Raw genomic sequence first — 9,552 nt, 5'->3', positions numbered from 1 at the left:
AAAAAAAAAAAGGTGTGTTAGTCCATTCTCACACTGCTATAAAGGACTACCTGGGATGTGGTAATTTATAAAGAAAAGAGTTTAATGGACTCACAGTTCTACAGGCTGTACAGGAAGCATGATGGGGAGGCCGCAGGAAACTTACAATCATGGTGGAAGGTGAAGGGGAGGCAGGCATGTCCTGCATGCCTGGAGGAGGAGGAAGAAAAGAGAAAGGGGACGTGCCACACACTTTTAAACAACCAAATCTCTGAGCACGTACTCACTATTACAAAAGCAGTAGTCAGGAAAAATCCCATCCCCAGGATCCAGTCACCTCCTACCAGGCCCCACCTCCAACACCACCCATTACAATTTGATGAGAGATTTGAACGGGACACAAATCCAAACCATATCAAAAGACAATTGACAGAAATTGTTCCTGGGGAAGCTAAGACCTTAGCCATATGAGACATATCTTTAAATCAGCTATTTAAAATATATTCCCAGAGATTAAGAAAATAATTTCTAAAAAAGTATAAAAACAAAATCTCATAAAATAGAGAATGTCCATAAAGTGATAGAGATTTTGAAAACATACAAACGAAAATTGTGGAACTGAAAAATACAATAACTAAAATAAATATTTCACTAGGGTGACTCAATAGCAGATTTGAACAGTCAGGAAAAAAAATCCTACAATTCTGAAGATATTTTAATTGAGATTATCCATCCTAAGGATCAGAAGTGAAAAAGAATAAAGAAAAATCAGTAGCTTTTCCGAGACTTGTGGGACACTATGAAATTGATATGGTTTGGATCTGTGTTACCACACAAATCTCGTGTTCAATTGTAATCCCCAGTGCTAGAGCTGGGGCCTGCTTGGAGGTGATTGGATCATGGGGATAGTTTCTAATGATTGAGCACCATCCCCTCAGCGCTGTTCTTGTGACAGAGTTCTCATGAGATCTGGTTGTTTGAAAGCATGTAGCACCTTCGCCTTCTCTCTTCCTCCTGCTCCAGGCCATGTAAGACATGCCTGATTCTCCTTTGCTTTCTCCCATGACTGAAAGTTTCCTGAGACCTCCCCAGAAACCATCATGCTTCCTGGATAGCCTGTGACACTGTTAGCCAATCAAACCTCTTAATAAATTACCCAGTCTCAGCTGTTTCTTTATAGCAATGTGAGAATGGACAAAAACATGAACATGTCAACAGGTGTAATGAGAGTTCCCGAAGGAGAGGAGAGAAAGAAGAAAAAAAATGAAGTTTAAATGACTGAAAACCTCTCAAATTTGATGAAAACTATTAATCTACACTGAGGAAAAATAAAATAAAATCCTAAGCTCCCCATCCACGTGAACAGACTCTCTTTTGGCCAAGGAGATCCTGGAAAAATATTGATAACTGGATTCTCAGCCATGATGGGATTGGAGACTGGACATACCTCATTATCCTCCCTCCCTTGCTAACTGCCATTAGGTGTTCTTCCCTAAAGGTTAAACAGAAACTAACCCTTTGGAAAGACTCACTCTACCCCTGATATCAATCATCCACTCAATGCTGCCTCTCCCTTTTGCGGTGTCTACAAGACAACTGACCAGCATTCCTTTCTAAGAGACCAGCAACCGCAGAGTGGTTCTAACGAGTCTTGTGTTCTCTGCTTCCCATTTTGACATCACAGGGCCCAAAACTCCACTCTCAGAGCATGTTAAAGCTCCTGTTTAATGTGGGTGCCCTGGAGAGGCATGAAACTCAATTACCATGTGCATGTTTCTCCTTTTGTAAATATGTTGACTCCTCCTATAGCTTGTTAAACACATCTATTTAGCCACCTTGTTCAGCATAAACCCCTGTTTTATTCACCCCACCTTTGAAGTGTCTGTTTCCAACTTCTCTCCAAAGGCCATTTTTTGCAGCCTCTCAAAAAGGTCACCCTTCAGGCTGCAACACTTTATGAAAAATAAAAACCTGCTCTCCAAATTTATGAACCTCATCATACTTCAGTTGACAACATATTCATGAAACTAAACAAACTCCGTCAAAAAGAAGAAAGGGCCCAAATCAATAACCTAACATTCTAGCTTGAGGAATTAGAAAATGTAGTACACTAAAATCAAGCAACACTAAAGGAAAAATAAAGAGAGAACAGGCACAAACTACAAAAGCTGACTCAAAAAGAAAGAGATCATCTGAACACATATATAATAAGTAAAAGAACTGCTTTGGTGATCAAACTAATTTCCTGCAAAGAAGATCTCAGAACCAAATGACCCTAGTGATGACATCTACCAAATATTTTAGAATAATTAACATCAATCCTTATAACTCTTTCAAAAAAAAGTAGAAGAGGTCTCAATCATGAACAGACCAATAACAAAGAGTGAGAACAATGTCAGACCTCCCAGTCCAAGCCTGCCCATTTTAGCCTTGGTGACCTGCACATATACCTCTGCATGGTCCCCAGAAGCCACAAAGTCTGAAGTAACTGCAAATAACCAGGTGGCCACAGAAAGAAGTGAAACAACTTGTTCCTGCCTCAACTAATGGCTCTCCCCTTGCAACCTGCAACCATTGTTCCTACTTAGCCTTGCAAAATTTCTCCCTGGACATTGGGTTTCTCAAAACCCGCACCCCTGTATCTCTGTAATTTACCTCACCCTCTCCTGTGATTGCAACCATACCCCCCCACCCTTATGATCACGCCTGTTTGTAATAAATGACCCCTACCCTTGTGACCATGCATCCTCTGACACCCTTCCCCTTCCTAAGATAGATTGCCACCTTTAGCTGACCATTTGCCCCGACCTATAGAGCCAATCCCCTCTCCTACCCCCTTTGTCTAACTCCTTTTTTGGATTTGGCCTGCTTGCACTCAAGCACAAAATAAATGGCTTTGTTGTCCATGTAAAACTTGCCTGGTGGTCTCTTTACATGAGCGACATGCCTGACAAGTAAATTGGTAATTTTAAAATTGCTGGATAGGCACGGTGGCTCATGCCTGTAATCCCAACACTTTTGGAGGCTGAGGCAGGTGGATCACTTGAGGTCAGGAGTTTAAGACCAGCTTGGCCAACATGGTGAAACTCCACCTCTAATAAAAATACAAAAATCAGCTAGGTATGGTGGCAGGTACCTGTAATCCCAGCTACTTGGGAGGCTGAGGCAGGAAAATTGCTTAAACTCAGGAGATTGAGGTTGCAGTGAGCCGAGGTCATGCCACTGCACTCCAGCCTGGGCGACAGAGCAAGACTCTGTCAAAAAAAAGAAAAAAAATTGCCAACAAAAAAGCCCAAGGTCAGATGGATTCACAGCTGAATTCTATCACTGATGGATTCACAGCAGAATTCTATCAGACAGTCAAGGAAGAATCGGTATTAATCTTACTGAAATTATTTCAAAAAATTGAGAAAGTGGGAATCTTCCCAAATTCATTCTATGAAGCCAGTATCACCCTGGTACCAAAGCCAAGAAAGGACATAACAAAACACAAAAACTGCACAGCAATATTCCTGAAGAACACAGATGCAAAAATTCTCAAGAAAATACTAGTGAATCAAATCCAATAGCATGTCAAAAAGATAATTCACAATGATCAAGTGGGTGTCATCCCAGGGATGGTTCAACATATGCAAATCAATAAATGTGATTGATCACATGAACAGCATTAAAAACAAAAACCATATGATTATCTCAACAGGTACAGAAAAAGCATTTGATAAAATCCAGCATCTCCTCATAATAAAAACCCTCAACAAAGGTTTTTCAGTCATAAAAGGGATGTACCTCAAAATAGTAAAAGCCATGTATGACAAACCCACAGCCAACATCACATTTAATGAAGAAAAGTTAAAAGCATTTCCCCTAAGAACTGCAGTAAGTCAAGGATGCTCACTTTCACCATTTCTATGCAACGTAGCACTGGAAGTCCTAGCCAGACCAATCAAGCAAGAGGAAGAAAGTCAGGGCATTCAAATTGGAAAAGAGGCACTAAACTATCTCTGTTTACTGATGATATAATATTATACCTAGAAAACTCTAAAGAGTCCTCCAGGCCAGAGTGGAAGCTCAGGGCTATAATCCACTTTTGAAGATTGCTGATCAGGAAGGCTCCAGTCCCTGGCCTGAGGAAAAGTCTGTCTAGAGGAGCGTTCACCAATCCCAAAGGAGGAGAGAGACTTTTATCCTTGGAAAGCATGGCCGTCACCATTTATGAGTCTGATTTATGTAACTGGAAAGACAGCTTATACCCAAGACACACTCTGGGTGGAACTACAAAAGCTCATAACAAGAAGCGCAAACTGTGGCGACTTTAATTCCTCACAGTGCACTTTGAATGCCTGGGCGTGGCTTTTGGAGGCCTGCTCATGAATGAGTGCTGAAAGGCCAGAGCTCTCGTGTTGGAGCATTTTTCTTTTGCTGTGGAGAAGGGTTCAAAGGGTGGTACATGAAGTAGGTTGATCCGATAACTGAGAAAACCCTTTTTAATATGAAAATTATTAGTCTTGATTATCATAATTCAGAAGAGATGTTGCAGCCAGAAGCATATTTAGGGGATAATTAGCAGTAAAAGAAGAATAAAATCTGTCCTCATTTCTCACCCTCACAACTCCTGAGTCCTGATTTAAACCTAAATCCCTCCAGGGCACCTGCAGCCTGGCATGAGAGAAGATACTGGCACCCAAGGAAACGTGAAATGCAAGTTTTGCTAACCTACTATGCATTTTTCTGGCTACTAGGCTTAAATTGCTTTCAAAAGTTCAAACAAAAGCATTTCCATTTTTCTAAGACCAATGAGAATTTTAATTATATAAATGCATACTTCCAGACACGTATTACTATGGTACTACTATGGTACACAGGAAACATAGCAGTGTCTGCTCCTGGGGAGGCCTCAGCAAGACCATTTATATAATTGGGATCCTTAATGTTAAAACCCAGGGGAAGCAGTGCGACTGAGTGCCTCCCGACCTGGGGTTGCCACACCATGTCCCAGAGAGCAGAGGTCATGCCCAGGAATGGGCAGCCTTTGAGGGGAGACCAATAGCCTCGCCTGGGAAGTGTATTTGGAAAGGTCACTCTGCGGGAGAGATGTGTCATGGAGCATTTCCCGGGAATGGTGAAGGAAGGCGGGACTGTTCCCCTCCTGGATGCTCACCGCAGGGCCTGCAGGGAGCCCAACCACTGCCCACAGTAAAACGGCTCATTTGCAAAATGACGGAGCAAGTGGCAAAGACCAGGGAGCGCCTCCTTTTGGGGTTCCTGTGGTCTCTGTGTGACTCGCCCAGCTTTGTGCTCCTTTTTCAGAAAGGTATTGAAAAGAGTATGCTAAGACCATTATACAATGCACACGTGCATTGAAATCGCCTACCATAAATATTTACAATTATTATATGTTAATTACAAATTTCAAAAAATAGTATGCTAAAGCAATCCTGAACTTGACTAGACAGCCAAATTACCCCGAGCATTCCGTGCAAAACCAGGATTGAACCTGTACTGCATTGCTCACACGTTTGGTCTCAGAAAAATGGAAATGCTTTTGTTTGAACTTTTGAAAGTAATTTAAGCCTAGCAGCCAGGGGTGAATAAAAAAGCTGAGGTCAGTGTCAAATGAAAGCAACACAGCAACACTGGATGACGCAGGCTTGATGGCTTTTTCGGATATGTTTTTACAATTTCATCTCTCCTAATAGTCACCAAAATGTTTCTCATGATCATTTGGTTTCTGAAAACTTTTGATATTTTATATGTTTATACTTTAAAAAATTTAATATTGTTTGATATTTAGTTTGAATAAACTGTCCAACATGAAGGAGTACTTGATCAAACACAATATTTTAATATAAAACATTTTTACACATAATTTCCTCACCCTTTTCTAAAACTAGATACATGAATATTCAATACTAAAAGTATTTTTTCTTTTGGATTTGGATCTACTTAAGACCATGTGGTTTCTAAGACGAAAATCAGCACAGATCTTTTTGTTACGGCTTTTACTGGGGAAGGCGTACTGAGAAAAAAGGCTGAAATCGCTTCTGAGATGTCACATCAACCTAATGAAGCAGTTTCGATAAGCCAAATGTAAATACATCTGGACACCTGGGTTTCATTTTCTGTGTGATATATAGGGCTCACTATGAGAAGAAAACGCCTTTCCAGGGTCTGAGCACAAAATGTTTGAAGAAATATTTTGAAATATTTAATACAATGTGATGGGATCTAGGGAATCTAGCTGAAGTATTAATAAGTCTCTGGAAGTATTTATGTAATTAGAAGCTCATAGTTATTTCAAGAAAGTATGGAAGGTAAACGTCTATAAAAAATGTCTGAAACAATTTAGAACCTAATATGTAAGAGGATTTAAAAATGTGGGCACTGTGTAGAGGCTAGTAGTTGGTTTGTTAGGCTGTTTTCTACGTGGCGCTAAGGGGATATTCAAGACTGGATGATTTATAAAGAAAAGAGGTGTAACTGGCTCACCCTTCTGTAGGATGTACAGGAAGCGTAGCAGTGTCTGCTTCTGGGGAGGCCTCAGGAGGTTGACAATCGCAGTGGAAGGTGACGGGGAGCTAATGGAGGTAAGAGGGCAGGTGGGGGGAGGTCCACACCCTTTTTAACAACTAGATCTTACGTGAACACAGAACAAAAACTCACTTATCACCAAGCAGCTGATGCTAAGCCATACGTGAGTGACCCATGTCCATCATCCAGTCACCTCACACCGGGCCCCACGTCCAACACTGGGGACCACATGTCAACATGAGACTTAGAGGGGTACACATCCAAACCGTATTATTCTGCCCTTGGTGCCCCAAATCTCATTTCCTTCTTACATTTCAGAATACAATCATGTTTTTGCAATAGCCCCACAAAGTCTTAATTCATTCCAGCATTAACTCGAAATTTCCAAGTTTCAAGTCAAAAGTCTCATCTGGAGATGAGTTCCTTCCACCTATGTGCCTGTGAGATCAAAACAAGTTATTTATTCCCAAGACACAATGGTGGTACAGGCATAAATATTCCCACCCCAAAGAGAGAAATCAGCCAAAACAAAGGGACAATGGGTTCCACATGTGTCTGAAAGCCAGCAGGGCAGTCATTTAATCTTAAAGCTCCAAAATAATTTCCTTGACTCCATGTCCCCAATCCAGGACACACTAGTGCAAGGGGTGAGCTCCCAAGAACTTGGGCAGCCCCGCCCCTGGGGCTGTGCCGGATACAGCCCATGAGGCTGCTCTGAAGTTTGGAGTCTAGTGTCTGTGACTCTTCCAGGCTGGGCAAGCAAGCTCCCACTGGCAGGGTCTACAGGATGGGGGCCTCCTGCCCACAGCTCCGTTAGGCAGTGCCCTGGTGGGGACTCTGCATGGAGGTACGAACCCAACATTTCTTCTTAGCGCTGCCCTCATAGAGGTTCTCTGCGTGGACTCCAGCCTACGGCAGGCTTCTTACCAGGCACTCAGGCTTTCCTCCCCATCCTCTGAAGCCTAGGTGGGACCCTCCAGCTCTCCTTCCCTCCTGCATTCAGTGAACCAGCAGGCTTAATGCCGCAAGGAATCTGCCAACGCTTATTGTCTGCACCCTCTGGAGGAGTGGCCTGAACTGTACCTGAACCCCTTTGAGCCAAGCCTGGAGCTGAAGTGACCAGAATGTGGGAAGCAGTGTCCGGGGTCTGGCCCCTGAGGCGTTATTTTCTCCTGGAAGCATCTGGGCCTCTGAGGAGAGGACTTGCCTAGAAGATCTCTGAAATGCCTTCAAGGCCTTTTTCTCATTGTCTTAGATGTTAGCACTTGGCTCTCCTTTAGTCATGCTAATCTCTCTAGCAAGTGGTTGCTCACAGCCTGCTGGGATTCTTTCTCTACCACAGGTCCAGGCTGCACATTTCCAAACCTTGATGCTCTGCTTACCTTTTAAATACAAGTTCCGAGTTTAACTCATTCCTCTGTCCCTATATCTGATCCTAGGTTGTTAGAAGCAGCCAAGCCACTTCTTGAACACTTTGCTGCTTACGATTTATTCCACCGGATACTTACCCTAAGTCGTTACTCTCAAGCTCAACCTTCCAGAGCTCCCAAGGATTTGAACACACTGCAACCAAGTTCTTTGCTAGGGTGTCACTTAGGTCACCTTTACTTTAGTTCCTAATAACTTTTCACTTCCATCTGAGATCTCAGCTTGGACTTCACTGTCCCTATTTCTATCATCATTTTGGTCACAGCCACTTAGCCAATGTCTAAAAGAAGTTCCAAACTTTCCCTCCTCTTCTTGTCTTCTTTTGAGCCCTTCAAACTCTTCCAACTTCTGCCCATTAGCCATTTCCACAGCCACTTACATATCTTCAGGTATCTTTAAAGCAACACCCTGCTTCTCAGTATCCATTTTCTGTGTTAGACTGTCTTTTGCATTGTTATAAAGGAACTCTTGAGACCAGTTAATTTATAGAAAATAAGTTTAATTGGCTTACGGTTCTGCGGGTGGTACAGGAAGCATGGTGCTGGCCTCTGCTTCTGGGGAGGTCTCAGGAAGCTTATGATCATGGCAGAAGGCAATGGGAAGCCAATGTGTCATATAGCAAGAGTGGGAGCAAGACAGAGTGAGGGGAGAGGCCAGTACTCTTTAAATAACCAGATCTTGTGTGAACTCAGCTCAAGAACTAACTCATCACCAAAGGAAGGGCACCAAGCCATTCATAAGGGATCTACCTACGTGATCCAGACGCCTCCCACGGGACCACATCTCCAGCACCGGTTGTCACATTTCAACATGAGATTTGAGGGGGACAAACACCCAAACCATATCAATTGTGCTGCTTCCTATTTCTGTTATCTTAGCCAAGAGGTAGTTGAAGTTTTGTGGTTTCTCCTCATGTCAGACACCTGATGAGATGAGGTTGCAATCAATGTTATTTATGTTAGTCAATCCACTAATTTTCAACATAAACATATAATGCTAAAAGTGTGCAATTATTTGTTCTTTGATTCATGTTAGTAGAATGCTCACCTAGAGCAACGCTTTGGCGAGCTTTGAGGGAAGGTAGGTGACTGGCGACTCAATGAGGGCAAGATATTACTTGCAGCTTCCATGGCAGACGGATGAAACACATCGACCACATTTTAATAACGATAATTATGTTTACGTAGGAGGCAAAAGCCCAGAGAATGAGTATCTGTGTGTTGCTTTCCAGTGATATGTTCATACCCTCAATGTAAAATAAGATAGAAGGCTGAGCACAGTGGCTCACACTGGTAATCCCAGAGGTTTGGGAGGCTGAGGTGGGGAAATCACTTGAGGCCAGGAGTTGCGGATCAGCCTGGGCAACACTGTAAGACCCTGTCTCTAAAATAAATACATAAATAAAAATTAAAAAATAAAATAAAGAAGAAGAAAAGAAAGAATATTCTATAGAAAATGAGCAGATTCTGTCCTAAGCTACTGGTACCCACTGAATTTATGAAAAGAGTGCAGACAATCTTTAAAACGTTGGCAAAAAATAGCATTTAATGTTGAAACCTACTTACCCCTGACTTTATAAATGTATTCATATTTTCTCCCCTTCCAAAACACATTTAG

Source organism: Cebus imitator, unplaced genomic scaffold, assembly GCF_001604975.1.
Source record: "Cebus imitator isolate Cc_AM_T3 unplaced genomic scaffold, Cebus_imitator-1.0 Scaffold380, whole genome shotgun sequence".
Classification (NCBI taxonomy): domain Eukaryota; kingdom Metazoa; phylum Chordata; class Mammalia; order Primates; family Cebidae; genus Cebus; species Cebus imitator.
Note: the sequence above shows the minus strand (reverse complement) of the source record.